Below are 21,853 nucleotides of genomic sequence, written 5' to 3'. Positions count from 1 at the left end.
CTTTTCTGTTCTACCGGCACTGGGCTCTATTGCATTTGAGCTCTTTCACAGCACACGCAGCTGCTGTCAGATCCAGCAGAAAGGCACTCGCGACTTTAAAAGATCGCCTTTGTTCCCCACATCTTCGCTCGTGGCTTGTCTTACACCATGGGCTTACTTGTTTGTGTATTTACTGACTGCACGCCCTGATTTCCAGTGGATTTCAAGCAGTCGCACAGCCTTCGTTCAATCAAAAACATATAGATTAAGAAATAATTATTTCTTTATTGAAATCAAACTAAATTCAATTTATTGCAATAAAACTGTAAATTTATTGATTTTCTTATTGTGATAAATATATATATGTTTTAAATTGTCTTTTTGTCTGGGTTGATTTTACTTCCCTCCGTCCTTCCTGCCTGTCAATCACCTGTGGCTTCAAAAACCGTCCCAGCCACTCGTGGTCCTGAGATCCGCGCTCACTCACGCACAGCACAATTGTCTTCAGGAATGATAGAAATCCGACTTTAATCTTTTGAAAGGGAAGTGCTGTCCGTGAAGGCCCATTCTACAGCTGTGTAAGAGGGATGTGCTTCCTGTCCTGGATCATTCGGTGTCTGTTCAAACGGGATTGTTGTCAGTTCCGGTTCATCAACTGCCCCTTTAAGACGTATTTTCTCATAATCGGGATCATCCTGTATATTTTAAAAGGAGTGTGAATTCAGTTGCGATAACCGATTGTTAAACTGATGTGTATCAAGCTACATTGACGTTGCCTGTCTCCGTGCACATCCATATCGCAGCGCATCGATTTATTACTCAAAATATTGCCATATTTTCATAAATCCACTCCTTGAAAGATCCCATGTCCCAAATTTGCTCTCAGTATAAAAAAATAACAAATTTCATGCCAGCAGCAGCGGCCGCGTGGCCTAATGGATAAGTCGTCTGACTTCGATTGCAACTGTGATGTTATGAAGAGATTGCAGGTTCGAGTCCTGCCGCGGTCAGCTAAATTGCCGCGTGAAATTTTATATTCTTTATTTTGATTCTGCCTCAAAACCAACCATCTCGTGCAGTCACTCACCTAAAGTAAAGGAAGGCTGTTTGCTTTAAAAAGCGAATGGCACATTTTCATCACTGTCGATCTGGTTGAAGGGCAAAACAAGCGGTGAAGTAGACTTTCGTGCACATTATTTCTGTTTGAATGCAAAAAGTAGGGGATGGGTGTCTGACGTTGCAGTAAATAGGAGATAAGGTGACTGAGAAGTTCAGGCAAAGGACTGCTGATCCAGTATGCCCTCAACTTCGTCGTTATTGTGTTAAACCGTTTCCACTCGTTTTTTTTCGGCAATCACATTTAACCTCATTGCCAAATTCACCTTTTACTGACAAGAATGCAGCTCGTTGGTGAAGTAATGTCTCAAAGAATAATCTATTCATCAAAGGGAAAACATTAGCAGGACTATGGAGAGGGGGACTCATGAGATAGGTCTCTGAGAGTCAGCACAGGCACGATGGGCCGAATAGCAAACGAAGGTCAGAATCTGAGAGCTAGATCCCTTACTCTCGGCGGCTCGTTGGACTAGGGGTATGATTCTCGCTTAGGGGTTCTAATAATTGAAATGCGAGAGGTCCCGGGTTCAAATTCCGGACGAGCCCTGACAACTTTTAGTCAAAAAAACACTTCTCAGCCGGTCGACATGTTTCAAATTAAAACGTTTGATTGCGCGCCGTTGTTCACACAGCGTCCAAAAATCCTGGAGATTCCCAGGAGCAAAGTGAAACTCACCGAACTGAGTAAAGTTCATGCATCTCAGATGTGCTCGGCTCAGTGTCTCATTGGACAACCTAAACCCGTGTTTGATTCTGGCCAATTCTTGATCAGTCCATCTTCCGTTCTGCACGCATGAGCTCACCTCCATTGGGATTTGGATACATTCAGCGTCAATCTCAACTTCAACGTGAAACAGACTCTGCCCTTAATATGAGTGCGTCCTGTTTCTCCAGCGCTGAAAAGATGGGACAAGCTGGCTTTGGATTTAGTCCCTTGGCTATCGAATTTAAACCGTTCAGGAAATCAATCCGGGTTGGGCAAGCTGCCTGGTCTGATTAAAAGGCGTTCAGACCCTACATTCCAGGCATGTTATTGTGTTCTGGCCTCAACATTCGGTTCGACGTATCGGATCATAAGCCGCGCTCATTGTCTGCTAATCGTTCTGCTGTTCCCACTAACACCTGCTCTGGTCCATCCTTTGTTATTTTATTGCCCGCTTACCACCCACTTTGCCTTTTCGTATTGTGCCATTTATTATTCAATCATTCCTACGCTCCACTGTATCACAGACATTCCCTTTTGTCCTTCCTCGCTGCCTATTTGTTTCCAGGTGCTATTTTCGTGGAAAAAATCTGTAAATTTTACATTTTTCTTAAAATATCGGAATGATCATCTGACTGAACGTGAGCCCGGCTTCTTCATCCACAGAATGTTCACGACCAGCTGAGTTTTACAGAATTCTTTGTTTTTGTTCACTGTGTTTCTATATCGCTTTTAAGGTGATGTCCTGTCTGTCCGAGGTCATTCTCTGTCTCTCCAAAATGGTTGCTATCAGTATCGGATCATTATGTATCTGTTTAAAAGGAATGTGATGTCTGTCCCGGATTTTAAATTACAAATTTCAAAAACTGCCTTTGGAGGTTGCAGGAATTTTAGTTTGTTGGTGTGTTTGTGTAGCGAGGGAGTTTGTGCAAACGTGCTGCGCGATCTTACTGTGCATTTCATGTCATGGGAGAAAAAATGCATTACATGCAACTTGAAGCCACACTGATTTGATTGAACACGCATTCGAGGACTGCCTGACAGGAGAAGAATCTGCTGTGGGATTTTGCTGTTCCACATCTGAAAGAAGGCAAATTATATAAGTTAGAAACATAGCGATTTGAGCGAGAGCTTGCGGATGGGCTTTGTGACATGATGAGCTCTTTCCTCCTTATTTTCAAATACAAATCAAATCAAGACAAGACAAGACATGACTGACTGACTGACTTTGTTTATATAAATATATGTATTAATATTTATATATGCGTATATTAACATACATTCCATACTTTTTAACTTTCAAAATAAATGTGCCTTTTCTGTTCTACCGGCACTGGGCTCTATTGCATTTGAGCTCTTTCACAGCACACGCAGCTGCTGTCAGATCCAGCAGAAAGGCACTCGCGACTTTAAAAGATCGCCTTTGTTCCCCACATCTTCGCTCGTGGCTTGTCTTACACCATGGGCTTACTTGTTTGTGTATTTACTGACTGCACGCCCTGATTTCCAGTGGATTTCAAGCAGTCGCACAGCCTTCGTTCAATCAAAAACATATAGATTAAGAAATAATTATTTCTTTATTGAAATCAAACTAAATTCAATTTTTTGCAATAAAACTGTAAATTTATTGATTTTCTTATTGTGATAAATATATATATGTTTTAAATTGTCTTTTTGTCTGGGTTGATTTTACTTCCCTCCGTCCTTCCTGCCTGTCAATCACCTGTGGCTTCAAAAACCGTCCCAGCCACTCGTGGTCCTGAGATCCGCGCTCACTCACGCACAGCACAATTGCCTTCAGGAATGATAGAAATCCGACTTTAATCTTTTGAAAGGGAAGTGCTGTCCTTGAAGGCCCATTCTACAGCTGTGTAAGATGGATGTGCTTCCTGTCCTGGATCATTCGGTGTCTGTTCAAACGGGATGGTTGTCAGTTCCGGTTCATCAACTGCCCCTTTAAGACGTATTTTCTCATAATCGCGATCAACCTGTATATTTTAAAAGGAGTGTGATTTCAGTTGCGATAACCGATTGTTAAACTGTTGTGTATCAAGCTACATTGACGTTGCCTGTGGCCGTGCACATCCATATCGCAGCGTAACGGTTCATTACTCAAAATATGCCCATATTTTCATAAATCCACTCCTTGAAAGATCCCTTGTCCCAAATTTGCTCTCAGTATAAAAAAAACAACAAATTTCATGCCAGCAGCAGCAGCCGCGTGGCCTAATGGATAAGTCGTCTGACTTCGATTGTAACTGTGATGTTATCAAAAGATTGCAGGTTCGAGTCCTGCCGCGGTCAGCTAACTTGCCGCGTGAAATTTTACATTCTTTATTTTGATTCTGCCTCAAAACCAACCATCTCGTGCAGTCACTCACCGAAAGTAAAGGAAGGCTGTTTGCTTTAAACAGCTCATGGCACATTTTCATCACTGTCGATCTGGTTGCACGGGCAAAACAAGCGGTGAAGTAGACTTTCGTGCACATTATTTCTGTTTGAATGCAAAAAGTAGGGGATGGATGTCTGACGTTGCAGTAAATAGGAGATAAGGTGACTGAGAAGTTCAGGCAATGGACTGCTGATCCAGTCTGCCCTCAACTTCGTCGTTATTGTGTTAAACCGTTTCCACTCGGTTTTTTTCCGTAATCACATTGAACCTCATTGCCAAATTCAACTTTTACTGACAAGAATGCAGCTCGTTGGTGAAGTAATGTCTCAAAGAATAATCTATTCATCAAAGGGAAAACATGAGCAGGACTATGGAGAGTGGGACGATGGGCCGAATAGCAAACGAAGGTCAGAATCTGAGAGCTAGATCCCTTACTGTCGGCGGCTCGTTGGTCTAGGGGTATGATTCTCGCTTAGGGGTTTTAATAATTGAAATGCGAGAGGTCCCGGGTTCAAATCCCGGACGAGCCCTGACAACTTTTAGTCAAAAAAACACTTCTCAGCCGGTCGACATGTTTCAAATTAAAACGTTTGATTGCGCGCCGTTGTTCACACAGCGTCCAAAAATCCTGGAGATTCCCAGGAGCAAAGTGAAACTCACCGAACTGAGTAAAGTTCATGCATCTCAGATGTGCTCGGCTCAGTGTCTCATTGGACAACCTAAACCCGTGTTTGATTCTGGCCAATTCTTTATCAGTCCATCTTCCGTTCTGCACGCATGAGCTCACCTCCATTGGGATATGGATACATTCAGCGTCAATCTCAACTTGAACGTGAAACAGACTCTGCCCTTAATATGAGTGCGTCCTGTTTCTCCAGCGCTGAAAAGATGGGAGAAGCTGGCTTTGGATTTAGTCCCTTGGCTGCCGAATTTAAACCGTACAGGAAATCAATCCGGGGTGGGCAAGCTGCCTGGTCTGATTAAAAGGCGTTCAGATCCTACATTCCAGGCATGTTATTGTGTTCTGGCCTCAACATTCGATTCAACGTCTCGGATCATAAGCCGCGCTCATTGTCTGCTAATGGTTCTGCTGTTCCCACTAACACCTGCTCTAGTCCATCCTTTGTTATTTTATTGCCCGCTTACCACCCACTTTGCCTTTTCGCATTGTGCCATTTATTATTCAATCACTCCTACGCTCCACTGTATCACAGACATTCCCTTTTGTCCTTCCTCGCTGCCTATTTTTTTCCAGGCGCTATTTTCGTGGAAGAAATCTGTAAACTTTACATTTTTCTTAAAATATCGGAATGATCATCTGACTGAACGTGAGACCGGGTTCTTCATCCACAGAATGTTCACGACCAGCTGAGTTTTACAGAATTCTTTGTTTTTGTTCACTGTGTTTCTATATCGCTTTTAAGGTGATGTCCTGTCTGACCGAGGTCATTCTCTGTCTGTACAAAATGGTTGCTATCAGTATCGGATCATTATGTATCTGTTTAAAAGGAATGTGCTGTCTGTCCCGGATTTTAAATTACAAATTTCAAAAACTGCCTTTGGAGGTTGCAGGAATTTTAGTTTGTTGGTGTGTTTCTGTAGCGAGGGAGTGTGTGCAAACGTGCTGCGCGATCTTACTGTGCATTTCATGTCATGGGAGAAAAAATGCATTACATGCAACTTGAAGCCACACTGATTTGATTGAACACACATTCGAGGACTGCCTGACAGGAGAAGAATCTGCTGTGGGATTTTGCTGTTCCACATCTGAAAGAAGGCAAATTATATAAGTTAGAAACATAGCGATTTGAGCGAGAGCTTGCGGATGGGCTTTGTGACATGATGAGCTCTTTCCTCCTTATTTTCAAATACAAATCAAATCAAGACAAGACAAGACATGACTGACTGACTGACTTTGTTTATATAAATATATGTATTAATATTTATATATGCGTATATTAACATACATTCCATACTTTTTAACTTTCAAAATAAATGTGCCTTTTCTGTTCTACCGGCACTGGGCTCTATTGCATTTGAGCTCTTTCACAGCACACGCAGCTGCTGTCAGATCCAGCAGAAAGGCACTCGCGACTTTAAAAGATCGCCTTTGTTCCCCACATCTTCGCTCGTGGCTTGTCTTACACCATGGTCTTACTTGTTTGTGTATTTACTGACTGCACGCCCTGATTTCCAGTGGATTTCAAGCAGTCGCACAGCCTTCGTTCAATCAAAAACATATAGATTAAGAAATAATTATTTCTTTATTGAAATCAAACTAAATTCAATTTTTTGCAATAAAACTGTAAATTTATTTATTTTCTTATTGTGATAAATATATATATGTTTTAAATTGTCTTTTTGTCTGGGTTGATTTTACTTCCCTCCGTCCTTCCTGCCTGTCAATCACCTGTGGCTTCAAAAACCGTCCCAGCCACTCGTGGTCCTGAGATCCGCGCTCACTCACGCACAGCACAATTGCCTTCAGGAATGATAGAAATCCGACTTTAATCTTTTGAAAGGGAAGTGCTGTCCGTGAAGGCCCATTCTACAGCTGTGTAAGATGGATGTGCTTCCTGTCCTGGATCATTCGGTGTCTGTTCAAACGGGATGGTTGTCAGTTCCGGTTCATCAACTGCCCCTTTCAGACGTATTTTCTCATAATCGCGATCATCCTGTATATTTTAAAAGGAGTGTGATTTCAGTTGCGATAACCGATTGTTAAACTGTTGTGTATCAAGCTACATTGACGTTGTCTGTGTCCGTGCACATCCATATCGCAGCGTAACGGTTCATTACTCAAAATATGCCCATATTTTCATAAATCCACTCCTTGAAAGATCCCTTGTCCCAAATTTGCTCTCAGTATAAAAAAAACAACAAATTTCATGCCAGCAGCAGCAGCCGCGTGGCCTAATGGATAAGTCGTCTGACTTCGATTGTAACTGTGATGTTATCAAAAGATTGCATGTTCGAGTCCTGCCGCGGTCAGCTAACTTGCCGCGTGAAATTTTACATTCTTTATTTTGATTCTGCCTCAAAACCAACCATCTCGTGCAGTCACTCACCGAAAGTAAAGGAAGGCTGTTTGCTTTAAAAAGCTCATGGCACATTTTCATCACTGTCGATCTGGTTGCACGGGCAAAACAAGCGGTGAAGTAGACTTTCGTGCACATTATTTCTGTTTGAATGGAAAAAGTAGGGGATGGATGTCTGACGTTGCAGTAAATAGGAGATAAGGTGACTGAGAAGTTCAGGCAATGGACTGCTGATCCAGTCTGCCCTCAACTTCGTCGTTATTGTGTTAAACCGTTTCCACTCGGTTTTTTTCCGTAATCACATTTAACCTCATTGCCAAATTCACCTTTTACTGACAAGAATGCAGCTCGTTGGTGAAGTAATGTCTCAAAGAATAATCTATTCATCAAAGGGAAAACATGAGCAGGACGATGGAGAGGGGGACGATGGGCCGAATAGCAAACGAAGGTCAGAATCTGAGAGCTAGATCCCTTACTGTCGGCGGCTCGTTGGTCTAGGGGTGTGATTCTCGCTTAGGGGTTTTAATAATTGAAATGCGAGAGGTCCCGGGTTCAAATCCCGGACGAGCCCTGACAACTTTTAGTCAAAAAAACACTTCTCAGCCGGTCGACATGTTTCAAATTAAAACGTTTGATTGCGCGCCGTTGTTCACACAGCGTCCAAAAATCCTGGAGATTCCCAGGAGCAAAGTGAAACTCACCGAACTGAGTAAAGTTCATGCATCTCAGATGTGCTCGGCTCAGTGTCTCATTGGACAACCTAAACCCGTGTTTGATTCTGGCCAATTCTTGATCAGTCCATCTTCCGTTCTGCACGCATGAGCTCACCTCCATTGGGATATGGATACATTCAGCGTCAATCTCAACTTCAACGTGAAACAGACTCTGCCCTTAATATGAGTGCGTCCTGTTTCTCCAGCGCTGAAAAGATGGGAGAAGCTGGCTTTGGATTTAGTCCCTTGGCTGCCGAATTTAAACCGTACAGGAAATCAATCCGGGGTGGGCAAGCTGCCTGGTCTGATTAAAAGGCGTTCAGACCCTACATTCCAGGCATGTTATTGTGTTCTGGCCTCAACATTCGATTCAAAGTCTCGGATCATAAGCCGCGCTCATTGTCTGCTAATGGTTCTGCTGTTCCCACTAACACCTGCTCTAGTCCATCCTTTGTTATTTTATTGCCCGCTTACCACCCACTTTGCCTTTTCGCATTGTGCCATTTATTATTCAATCACTCCTACGCTCCACTGTATCACAGACATTCCCTTTTGTCCTTCCTCGCTGCCTATTTTTTTCCAGGCGCTATTTTCGTGGAAGAAATCTGTGAACTTTACATTTTTCTTAAAATATCGGAATGATCATCTGACTGAACGTGAGCCTGGGTTCTTCATCCACAGAATGTTCACGACCAGCTGAGTTTTACAGAATTCTTTGTTTTTGTTCACTGTGTTTCTATATCGCTTTTAAGGTGATGTCCTGTCTGTCCGAGGTCATTTTCTGTCTCTCCAAAATGGTTGCTATCAGTATCGGATCATTATGTATCTGTTTAAAAGGAATGTGCTGTCTGTCCCGGATTTTAAATTACAAATTTCAAAAACTGCCTTTGGAGGTTGCAGGAATTTTAGTTTGTTGGTGTGTTTCTGTAGCGAGGGAGTGTGTGCAAACGTGCTGCGCGATCTTACTGTGCATTTCATGTCATGGGAGAAAAAATGCATTACATGCAACTTGAAGCCACACTGATTTGATTGAACACACATTCGAGGACTGCCTGCCAGGAGAAGAATCTGCTGTGGGATTTTGCTGTTCCACATCTGAAAGAAGGCAAATTATATAAGTTAGAAACATAGCGATTTGAGCGAGAGCTTGCGGATGGGCTTTGTGACATGATGAGCTCTTTCCTCCTTATTTTCAAATACAAATCAAATCAAGACAAGACAAGACATGACTGACTGACTGACTTTGTTTATATAAATATATGTATTAATATTTATATATGCGTATATTAACATACATTCCATACTTTTTAACTTTCAAAATAAATGTGCCTTTTCTGTTCTACCGGCACTGGGCTCTATTGCATTTGAGCTCTTTCACAGCACACGCAGCTGCTGTCAGATCCAGCAGAAAGGCACTCGCGACTTTAAAAGATCGCCTTTGGTCCCCACATCTTCGCTCGTGGCTTGTCTTACACCATGGGCTTACTTGTTTGTGTATTTACTGACTGCACGCCCTGATTTCCAGTGGATTTCAAGCAGTCGCACAGCCTTCGTTCAATCAAAAACATATAGATTAAGAAATAATTATTTCTTTATTGAAATCAAACTAAATTCAATTTTTTGCAATAAAACTGTAAATTTATTTATTTTCTTATTGTGATAAATATATATATGTTTTAAATTGTCTTTTTGTCTGGGTTGATTTTACTTCCCTCCGTCCTTCCTGCCTGTCAATCACCTGTGGCTTCAAAAACCGTCCCAGCCACTCGTGGTCCTGAGATCCGCGCTCACTCACGCACAGCACAATTGCCTTCAGGAATGATAGAAATCCGACTTTAATCTTTTGAAAGGGAAGTGCTGTCCGTGAAGGCCCATTCTACAGCTGTGTAAGATGGATGTGCTTCCTGTCCTGGATCATTCGGTGTCTGTTCAAACGGGATGGTTGTCAGTTCCGGTTCATCAACTGCCCCTTTAAGACGTATTTTCTCATAATCGCGATCATCCTGTATATTTTAAAAGGAGTGTGATTTCAGTTGCGATAACCGATTGTTAAACTGTTGTGTATCAAGCTACATTGACGTTGCCTGTGTCCGTGCACATCCATATCGCAGCGTAACGGTTCATTACTCAAAATATGCCCATATTTTCATAAATCCACTCCTTGAAAGATCCCTTGTCCCAAATTTGCTCTCAGTATAAAAAAAACAACAAATTTCATGCCAGCAGCAGCAGCCGCGTGGCCTAATGGATAAGTCGTCTGACTTCGATTGTAACTGTGATGTTATCAAAAGATTGCAGGTTCGAGTCCTGCCGCGGTCAGCTAACTTGCCGCGTGAAATTTTACATTCTTTATTTTGATTCTGCCTCAAAACCAACCATCTCGTGCAGTCACTCACCGAAAGTAAAGGAAGGCTGTTTGCTTTAAAAAGCTCATGGCACATTTTCATCACTGTCGATCTGGTTGCACGGGCAAACCAAGTGGTGAAGTAGACTTTCGTGCACATTATTTCTGTTTGAATGGAAAAAGTAGGGGATGGATGTCTGACGTTGCAGTAAATAGGAGATAAGGTGACTGAGAAGTTCAGGCAATGGACTGCTGATCCAGTCTGCCCTCAACTTCGTCGTTATTGTGTTAAACCGTTTCCACTCGGTTTTTTTCCGGAATCACATTTAACCTCATTGCCAAATTCACCTTTTACTGACAAGAATGCAGCTCGTTGGTGAAGTAATGTCTCAAAGAATAATCTATTCATCAAAGGGAAAACATGAGCAGGACTATGGAGAGGGGGACGATGGGCCGAATAGCAAACGAAGGTCAGAATCTGAGAGCTAGATCCCTTACTGTCGGCGGCTCGTTGGTCTAGGGGTATGATTCTCTCTTAGGGGTTTTAATAATTGAAATGCGAGAGGTCTCGGGTTCAAATCCCGGACGAGCCCTGACAACTTTTAGTCAAAAAAACACTTCTCAGCCGGTCGACATGTTTCAAATTAAAACGTTTGATTGCGCGCCGTTGTTCACACAGCGTCCAAAAATCCTGGAGATTCCCAGGAGCAAAGTGAAACTCACCGAACTGAGTAAAGTTCATGCATCTCAAATGTGTCGGCTCAGTGTCTCATTGGACAACCTAAACCCGTGTTTGATTCTGGCCAATTCTTGATCAGTCCATCTTCCGTTCTGCACGCATGAGCTCACCTCCATTGGGATTTGGATACATTCAGCGTCAATCTCAACTTCAACGTGAAACAGACTCTGCCCTTAATATGAGTGCGTCCTGTTTCTCCAGCGCTGAAAAGATGGGACAAGCTGGCTTTGGATTTAGTCCCTTGGCTATCGAATTTAAACTGTTCAGGAAATCAATCCGGGTTGGGCAAGCTGCCTGGTCTGATTAAAAGGCGTTCAGACCCTACATTCCAGGCATGTTATTGTGATCTGGCCTCAACATTCGGTTCGACGTATCGGATCATAAGCCGCGCTCATTGTCTGCTAATCGTTCTGCTGTTCCCACTAACACCTGCTCTGGTCCATCCTTTGTTATTTTATTGCCCGCTTACCACCCACTTTGCCTTTTCGTATTGTGCCATTTATTATTCAATCATTCCTACGCTCCACTGTATCACAAACATTCCCTTTTGTCCTTCCTCGCTGCCTATTTTTTTCCAGGTGCTATTTTCGTGGAAAAAATCTGTAAATTTTACATTTTTCTTAAAATATCGGAATGATCATCTGACTGAACGTGAGCCCGGCTTCTTCATCCACAGAATGTTCACGACCAGCTGAGTTTTACAGAATTCTTTGTTTTTGTTCACTGTGTTTCTGTATCGCTTTTAAGGTGATGTCCTGTCTGTCCGAGGTCATTCTCTGTCTCTCCAAAATGGTTGCTATCAGTATCGGATCATTATGTATCTGTTTAAAAGGAATGTGCTGTCTGTCCCGGATTTTAAATTACAAATTTCAAAAACTGCCTTTGGAGGTTGCAGGAATTTTAGTTTGTTGGTGTGTTTCTGTAGCGAGGGAGTGTGTGCAAACGTGCTGCGCGATCTTACTGTGCATTTCATGTCATGGGAGAAAAAATGCATTACATGCAACTTGAAGCCACACTGATTTGATTGAACACACATTCGAGGACTGCCTGACAGGAGAAGAATCTGCTGTGGGATTTTGCTGTTCCACATCTGAAAGAAGGCAAATTATATAAGTTGGAAACATAGCGATTTGAGCGAGAGCTTGCGGATGGGCTTTGTGACATGATGAGCTCTTTCCTCCTTATTTTCAAATACAAATCAAATCAAGACAAGACAAGACATGACTGACTGACTGACTTTGTTTATATAAATATATGTATTAATATTTATATATGCGTATATTAACATACATTCCATACTTTTTAACTTTCAAAATAAATGTGCCTTTTCTGTTCTACCGGCACTGGGCTCTACTGCATTTGAGCTCTTTCACAGCACACGCAGCTGCTGTCAGATCCAGCAGAAAGGCACTCGCGACTTTAAAAGATCGCCTTTGTTCCCCACATCTTCGCTCGTGGCTTGTCTTACACCATGGGCTTACTTGTTTGTGTATTTACTGACTGCACGCCCTGATTTCCAGTGGATTTCAAGCAGTCGCACAGCCTTCGTTCAATCAAAAACATATAGATTAAGAAATAATTATTTCTTTATTGAAATCAAACTAAATTCAATTTTTTGCAATAAAACTGTAAATTTATTTATTTTCTTATTGTGATAAATATATATATGTTTTAAATTGTCTTTTTGTCTGGGTTGATTTTACTTCCCTCCGTCCTTCCTGCCTGTCAATCACCTGTGGCTTCAAAAACCGTCCCAGCCACTCGTGGTCCTGAGATCCGCGCTCACTCACGCACAGCACAATTGCCTTCAGGAATGATAGAAATCCGACTTTAATCTTTTGAAAGGGAAGTGCTGTCCGTGAAGGCCCATTCTACAGCTGTGTAAGAGGGATGTGCTTCCTGTCCTGGATCATTCGGTGTCTGTTCAAACGGGATGGTTGTCAGTTCCGGTTCATCAACTGCCCCTTTAAGACGTATTTTCTCATAATCGGGATCATCCTGTATATTTTAAAAGGAGTGTGAATTCAGTTGCGATAACCGATTGTTAAACTGATGTGTATCAAGCTACATTGACGTTGCCTGTGTCCGTGCACATCCATATCGCAGCGCATCGATTTATTACTCAAAATATTCCCATATTTTCATAAATCCACTCCTTGAAAGATCCCATGTCCCAAATTTGCTCTCAGTATAAAAAAATAACAAATTTCATGCCAGCAGCAGCGGCCGCGTGGCCTAATGGATAAGTCGTCTGACTTCGATTGCAACTGTGATGTTATGAAAAGATTGCAGGTTCGAGTCCTGCCGCGGTCAGCTAAATTGCCGCGTGAAATTTTATATTCTTTATTTTGATTCTGCCTCAAAACCAACCATCTCGTGCAGTCACTCACCTAAAGTAAAGGAAGGCAGTTTGCTTTAAAAAGCGAATGGCACATTTTCATCACTGTCGATCTGGTTGAAGGGCAAAACAAGCGGTGAAGTAGACTTTCATGCACATTATTTCTGGTTGAATGCAAAAAGTAGGGGATGGATGTCTGACGTTGCAGTAAATAGGAGATAAGGTGACTGAGAAGTTCAGGCAAAGGACTGCTGATCCAGTATGCCCTCAACTTCGTCGTTATTGTGTTAAACCGTTTCCACTCGTTTTTTTTCGGCAATCACATTTAACCTCATTGCCAAATTCACCTTTTACTGACAAGAATGCAGCTCGTTGGTGAAGTAATGTCTCAAAGAATAATCTATTCATCAAAGGGAAAACATTAGCAGGATTATGGAGAGGGGGACTCATGAGATAGGTCTCTGAGAGTCAGCACAGGCACGATGGGCCGAATAGCAAACGAAGGTCAGAATCTGAGAGCTAGATCCCTTACTCTCGGCGGCTCGTTGGAATAGGGGTATGATTCTCGCTTAGGAGTTCTAATAATTGAAATGCGAGAGGTCCCGGCTTCAAATTCCGGACGAGCCCTGACAACTTTTAGTCAAAAAAACACTTCTCAGCCGGTCGACATGTTTCAAATTAAAACGTTTGATTGCGCGCCGTTGTTCACACAGCGTCCAAAAATCCTGGAGATTCCCAGGAGCAAAGTGAAACTCACCGAACTGAGTAAAGTTCATGCATCTCAGATGTACTCGGCTCAGTGTCTCATTGGACAACCTAAACCCGTGTTTGATTCTGGCCAATTCTTGATCAGTCCATCTTCCGTTCTGCACGCATGAGCTCACCTCCATTGGGATTTGGATACATTCAGCGTCAATCTCAACTTCAACGTGAAACAGACTCTGCCCTTAATATGAGTGCGTCCTGTTTCTCCAGCGCTGAAAAGATGGGACAAGCTGGCTTTGGATTTAGTCCCTTGGCTATCGAATTTAAACCGTTCAGGAAATCAATCCGGGTTGGGCAAGCTGCCTGGTCTGATTAAAAGGCGTTCAGACCCTACATTCCAGGCATGTTATTGTGTTCTGGCCTCAACATTCGGTTCGACGTATCGGATCATAAGCCGCGCTCATTGTCTGCTAATCGTTCTGCTGTTCCCACTAACACCTGCTCTGGTCCATCCTTTGTTATTTTATTGCCCGCTTACCACCCACTTTGCCTTTTCGTATTGTGCCATTTATTATTCAATCATTCCTACGCTCCACTGTATCACAGACATTCCCTTTTGTCCTTCCTCGCTGCCTATTTTTTTCCAGGTGCTATTTTCGTGGAAAAAATCTGTAAATTTTACATTTTTCTTAAAATATCGGAATGATCATCTGACTGAACGTGAGCCCGGCTTCTTCATCCACAGAATGTTCACGACCAGCTGAGTTTTACAGAATTCTTTGTTTTTGTTCACTGTGTTTCTGTATCGCTTTTAAGGTGATGTCCTGTCTGTCCGAGGTCATTCTCTGTCTCTCCAAAATGGTTGCTATCAGTATCGGATCATTATGTATCTGTTTAAAAGGAATGTGATGTCTGTCCCGGATTTTAAATTACAAATTTCAAAAACTGCCTTTGGAGGTTGCAGGAATTTTAGTTTGTTGGTGTGTTTGTGTAGCGAGGGAGTGTGTGCAAACGTGCTGCGCGATCTTACTGTGCATTTCATGTCATGGGAGAAAAAATGCATTACATGCAACTTGAAGCCACACTGATTTGATTGAACACGCATTCGAGGACTGCCTGACAGGAGAAGAATCTGCCGTGGGATTTTGCTGTTCCACACCTGAAAGAAGGCAAATTATATAAGTTAGAAACATAGCGATTTGAGCGAGAGCTTGCGGATGGGCTTTGTGACATGATGAGCTCTTTCCTCCTTATTTTCAAATACAAATCAAATCAAGACAAGACAAGACATGACTGACTGACTGACTTTGTTTATATAAATATATGTATTAATATTTATATATGCGTATATTAACAGACATTCCATACTTTTTAACTTTCAAAATAAATGTGCCTTTTCTGTTCTACCGGCACTGGGCTCTATTGCATTTGAGCTCTTTCACAGCACACGCAGCTGCTGTCAGATCCAGCAGAAAGGCACTCGCGACTTTAAAAGATCGCCTTTGTTCCCCACATCTTCGCTCGTGGCTTGTCTTACACCATGGGCTTACTTGTTTGTGTATTTACTGACTGCACGCCCTGATTTCCAGTGGATTTCAAGCAGTCGCACAGCCTTCGTTCAATCAAAAACATATAGATTAAGAAATAATTATTTCTTTATTGAAATCAAACTAAATTCAATTTTTTGCAATAAAACTGTAAATTTATTGATTTTCTTATTGTGATAAATATATATATGTTTTAAATTGTCTTTTTGTCTGGGTTGATTTTACTTCCCTCCGTCCTTCCTGCCTGTCAATCACCTGTGGCTTCAAAAACCGTCCCAGCCACTCGTGGTCCTGAGATCCGCGCTCACTCACGCACAGCACAATTGCCTTCAGGAATGATAGAAATCCGACTTTAATCTTTTGAAAGGGAAGTGCTGTCCTTGAAGGCCCATTCTACAGCTGTGTAAGATGGATGTGCTTCCTGTCCTGGATCATTCGGTGTCTGTTCAAACGGGATGGTTGTCAGTTCCGGTTCATCAACTGCCCCTTTAAGACGTATTTTCTCATAATCGCGATCAACCTGTATATTTTAAAAGGAGTGTGATTTCAGTTGCGATAACCGATTGTTAAACTGTTGTGTATCAAGCTACATTGACGTTGCCTGTGTCCGTGCACATCCATATCGCAGCGTAACGGTTCATTACTCAAAATATGCCCATATTTTCATAAATCCACTCCTTGAAAGATCCCTTGTCCCAAATTTGCTCTCAGTATAAAAAAAACAACAAATTTCATGCCAGCAGCAGCAGCCGCGTGGCCTAATGGATAAGTCGTCTGACTTCGATTGTAACTGTGATGTTATCAAAAGATTGCAGGTTCGAGTCCTGCCGCGGTCAGCTAACTTGCCGCGTGAAATTTTACATTCTTTATTTTGATTCTGCCTCAAAACCAACCATCTCGTGCAGTCACTCACCGAAAGTAAAGGAAGGCTGTTTGCTTTAAAAAGCTCATGGCACATTTTCATCACTGTCGATCTGGTTGCACGGGCAAAAGAAGCGGTGAAGTAGACTTTCGTGCACATTATTTCTGTTTGAATGGAAAAAGTAGGGGATGGATGTCTGACGTTGCAGTAAATAGGAGATAAGGTGACTGAGAAGTTCAGGCAATGGACTGCTAATCCAGTCTGCCCTCAACTTCGTCGTTATTGTGTTAAACCGTTTCCACTCGGTTTTTTTCCGTAATCACATTTAACCACATTGCCAAATTCACCTTTTACTGACAAGAATGCAGCTCGTTGGTGAAGTAATGTCTCAAAGAATAATCTATTCATCAAAGGGAAAACATGAGCAGGACTATGGAGAGGGGGACGATGGGCCGAATAGCAAACGAAGGTCAGAATCTGAGAGCTAGATCCCTTACTGTCGGCGGCTCGTTGGTCTAGGGGTATGATTCTCGCTTAGGGGTTTTAATAATTGAAATGCGAGAGGTCCCGGGTTCAAATCCCGGACGAGCCCTGACAACTTTTAGTCAAAAAAACACTTCTCAGCCGGTCGACATGTTTCAAATTAAAACGTTTGATTGCGCGCCGTTGTTCACACAGCGTCCAAAAATCCTGGAGATTCCCAGGAGCAAAGTGAAACTCACCGAACTGAGTAAAGTTCATGCATCTCAGATGTGCTCGGCTCAGTGTCTCATTGGACAACCTAAACCCGTGTTTGATTCTGGCCAATTCTTGATCAGTCCATCTTCCGTTCTGCACGCATGAGCTCACCTCCATTGGGATATGGATACATTCAGCGTCAATCTCAACTTCAACGTGAAACAGACTCTGCCCTTAATATGAGTGCGTCCTGTTTCTCCAGCGCTGAAAAGATGGGAGAAGCTGGCTTTGGATTTAGTCCCTTGGCTGCCGAATTTAAACCGTACAGGAAATCAATCCGGGGTGGGCAAGCTGCCTGGTCTGATTAAAAGGCGTTCAGACCCTACATTCCAGGCATGTTATTGTGTTCTGGCCTCAACATTCGATTCAACGTCTCGGATCATAAGCCGCGCTCATTGTCTGCTAATGGTTCTGCTGTTCCCACTAACACCTGCTCTAGTCCATCCTTTGTTATTTTATTGCCCGCTTACCACCCACTTTGCCTTTTCGCATTGTGCCATTTATTATTCAATCACTCCTACGCTCCACTGTATCACAGACATTCCCTTTTGTCCTTCCTCGCTGCCTATTTTTTTCCAGGCGCTATTTTCGTGGAAGAAATCTGTAAACTTTACATTTTTCTTAAAATATCGGAATGATCATCTGACTGAACGTGAGCCCGGGTTCTTCATCCACAGAATGTTCACGACCAGCTGAGTTTTACAGAATTCTTTGTTTTTGTTCACTGTATTTCTATATCGCTTTTAAGGTGATGTCCTGTCTGTCCGAGGTCATTCTCTGTCTGTACAAAATGGTTGCTATCAGTATCGGATCATTATGTATCTGTTTAAAAGGAATGTGCTGTCTGTCCCGGATTTTAAATTACAAATTTCAAAAACTGCCTTTGGAGGTTGCAGGAATTTTAGTTTGTTGGTGTGTTTCTGTAGCGAGGGAGTGTGTGCAAACGTGCTGCGCGATCTTACTGTGCATTTCATGTCATGGGAGAAAAAATGCATTACATGCAACTTGAAGCCACACTGATTTGATTGAACACACATTCGAGGACTGCCTGACAGGAGAAGAATCTGCTGTGGGATTTTGCTGTTCCACATCTGAAAGAAGGCAAATTATATAAGTTAGAAACATAGCGATTTGAGCGAGAGCTTGCGGATGGGCTTTGTGACATGATGAGCTCTTTCCTCCTTATTTTCAAATACAAATCAAATCAAGACAAGACAAGACATGACTGACTGACTGACTTTGTTTATATAAATATATGTATTAATATTTATATATGCGTATATTAACATACATTCCATGCTTTTTAACTTTCAAAATAAATGTGCCTTTTCTGTTCTACCGGCACTGGGCTCTATTGCATTTGAGCTCTTTCACAGCACACGCAGCTGCTGTCAGATCCAGCAGAAAGGCACTCGCGACTGTAAAAGATCGCCTTTGTTCCCCACATCTTCGCTCGTGGCTTGTCTTACACCATGGGCTTACTTGTTTGTGTATTTACTGACTGCACGCCCTGATTTCCAGTGGATTTCAAGCAGTCGCACAGCCTTCGTTCAATCAAAAACATATAGATTAAGAAATAATTATTTCTTTATTGAAATCAAACTAAATTCAATTTTTTGCAATAAAACTGTAAATTTATTTATTTTCTTATTGTGATAAATATATATATGTTTTAAATTGTCTTTTTGTCTGGGTTGATTTTACTTCCCTCCGTCCTTCCTGCCTGTCAATCACCTGTGGCTTCAAAAACCGTCCCAGCCACTCGTGGTCCTGAGATCCGCGCTCACTCACGCACAGCACAATTGCCTTCAGGAATGATAGAAATCCGACATTAATCTTTTGAAAGGGAAGTGCTGTCCGTGAACGCCCATTCTACAGCTGTGTAAGATGGATGTGCTTCCTGTCCTGGATCATTCGGTGTCTGTTCAAACGGGATGGTTGTCAGTTCCGGTTCATCAACTGCCCCTTTAAGACGTATTTTCTCATAATCGCGATCATCCTGTATATTTTAAAAGGAGTGTGATTTCAGTTGCGATAACCGATTGTTAAACTGTTGTGTATCAAGCTACATTGACGTTGCCTGTGTCCGTGCACATCCATATCGCAGCGTAACGGTTCATTACTCAAAATATGCCCATATCTTCATAAATCCACTCCTTGAAAGATCCCTTGTCCCAAATTTGCTCTCAGTATAAAAAAAACAACAAATTTCATGCCAGCAGCAGCAGCCGCGTGGCCTAATGGATAAGTCGTCTGACTTCGATTGTAACTGTGATGTTATCAAAAGATTGCAGGTTCGAGTCCTGCCGCGGTCAGCTAACTTGCCGCGTGAAATTTTACATTCTTTATTTTGATTCTGCCTCAAAACCAACCATCTCGTGCAGTCACTCACCGAAAGTAAAGGAAGGCTGTTTGCTTTAAAAAGCTCATGGCACATTTTCATCACTGTCGATCTGGTTGCACGGGCAAAACAAGCGGTGAAGTAGACTTTCGTGCACATTATTTCTGTTTGAATGGAAAAAGTAGGGGATGGATGTCTGACGTTGCAGTAAATAGGAGATAAGGTGACTGAGAAGTTCAGGCAATGGACTGCTGATCCAGTCTGCCCTCAACTTCGTCGTTATTGTGTTAAACCGTTTCCACTCGGTTTTTTTACGTAATCACATTTAACCTCATTGCCAAATTCACCTTTTACTGACAAGAATGCAGCTCGTTGGTGAAGTAATGTCTCAAAGAATAATCTATTCATCAAAGGGAAAACATGAGCAGGACTATGGAGAGGGGGACTCATGAGATAGGTCTCTGAGAGTCAGCACAGGCACGATGGGCCGAATAGCAAACGAAGGTCAGAATCTGAGAGCTAGATCCCTTATTCTCGGCGGCTCGTTGGACTAGGGTATGTGATTCTCGATTAGGGGTTCTAATAATTGAAATGCGAGAGGTCCCGGGTTCAAATTCCGGACGAGCCCTGACAACTTTTAGTCAAAAAAACACTTCTCAGCCGGTCGACATGTTTCAAATTAAAACGTTTGATTGCGCGCCGTTGTTCACACAGCGTCCAAAAATCCTGGAGATTCCCAGGAGCAAAGTGAAACTCACCGAACTGAGTAAAGTTCATGCATCTCAGATGTGCTCGGCTCAGTGTCTCATTGGACAACCTAAACCCGTGTTTGATTCTGGCCAATTCTTGATCAGTCCATCTTCCGTTCTGCACGCATGAGCTCACCTCCATTGGGATTTGGATACATTCAGCGTCAATCTCAACTTCAACGTGAAACAGACTCTGCCCTTAATATGAGTGCGTCCTGTTTCTCCAGCGCTGAAAAGATGGGACAAGCTGGCTTTGGATTTAGTCCCTTGGCTATCGAATTTAAACCGTTCAGGAAATCAATCCGGGTTGGGCAAGCTGCCTGGTCTGATTAAAAGGCGTTCAGACCCTACATTCCAGGCATGTTATTGTGTTCTGGCCTCAACATTCGGTTCGACGTATCGGATCATAAGCCGCGCTCATTGTCTGCTAATCGTTCTGCTGTTCCCACTAACACCTGCTCTGGTCCATCCTTTGTTATTTTATTGCCCGCTTACCATCCACTTTGCCTTTTCGTATTGTGCCATTTATTATTCAATCATTCCTACGCTCCACTGTATCACAGACATTCCCTTTTGTCCTTCCTCGCTGCCTATTTTTTTCCAGGTGCTATTTTCGTGGAAAAAATCTGTAAATTTTACATTTTTCTTAAAATATCGGAATGATCATCTGACTGAACGTAAGCCCGGCTTCTTCATCCACAGAATGTTCACGACCAGCTGAGTTTTACAGAATTCTTTGTTTTTGTTCACTGTGTTTCTGTATCGCTTTTAAGGTGATGTCCTGTCTGTCCGAGGTCATTCTCTGTCTCTCCAAAATGGTTGCTATCAGTATCGGATCATTATGTATCTGTTTAAAAGGAATGTGATGTCTGTCCCGGATTTTAAATTACAAATTTCAAAAACTGCCTTTGGAGGTTGCAGGAATTTTAGTTTGTTGGTGTGTTTGTGTAGCGAGGGAGTGTGTGCAAACGTGCTGCGCGATCTTACTGTGCATTTCATGTCATGGCAGAAAAAATGCATTACATGCAACTTGAAGCCACACTGATTTGAATGAACACGCATTCGAGGACTGCCTGACAGGAGAAGAATCTGCTGTGGGATTTTGCTGTTCCACATCTGAAAGAAGGCAAATTATATAAGTTAGAAACATAGCGATTTGAGCGAGAGTTTGCGGATGGGCTTTGTGACATGATGAGCTCTTTCCTCCTTATTTTCAAATACAAATCAAATCAAGACAAGACAAGACATGACTGACTGACTGACTTTGTTTATATAAATATATGTATTAATATTTATATATGCGTATATTAACATACATTCCATACTTTTTAACTTTCAAAATAAATGTGCCTTTTCTGTTCTACCGGCACTGGGCTCTATTGCATTTGAGCTCTTTCACAGCACACGCAGCTGCTGTCAGATCCAGCAGAAAGGCACTCGCGACTTTAAAAGATCGCCTTTGTTCCCCACATCTTCGCTCGTGGCTTGTCTTACACCATGGGCTTACTTGTTTGTGTATTTACTGACTGCACGCCCTGATTTCCAGTGG

General features: G+C 42.4%; 2 non-coding genes across 2 annotated transcripts; both read left to right on the top strand.

Moving 5' to 3' along the window:
• Nucleotides 1–4,632: 4,632 nt before the first annotated feature.
• trnap-agg (transfer RNA proline (anticodon AGG)) lies at nt 4,633–4,720 on the top strand. The gene is given in 2 exon segments: nt 4,633–4,668; nt 4,685–4,720. It is a non-coding gene; the product is annotated as a tRNA-Pro (tRNA).
• Nucleotides 4,721–16,980: 12,260 nt separating this feature from the next.
• trnap-agg (transfer RNA proline (anticodon AGG)) lies at nt 16,981–17,068 on the top strand. Its single transcript is given in 2 exon segments — nt 16,981–17,016; nt 17,033–17,068. It is a non-coding gene; the product is annotated as a tRNA-Pro (tRNA).
• The last annotated feature ends 4,785 nt before the right edge of the window (nt 17,069–21,853 follow it).

Source organism: Pristiophorus japonicus, unplaced genomic scaffold (genome assembly GCF_044704955.1).
Source record: "Pristiophorus japonicus isolate sPriJap1 unplaced genomic scaffold, sPriJap1.hap1 HAP1_SCAFFOLD_33, whole genome shotgun sequence".
Classification (NCBI taxonomy): Eukaryota; Metazoa; Chordata; class Chondrichthyes; family Pristiophoridae; genus Pristiophorus; species Pristiophorus japonicus.
This window is presented reverse-complemented; position numbering and strand designations above follow the sequence as displayed.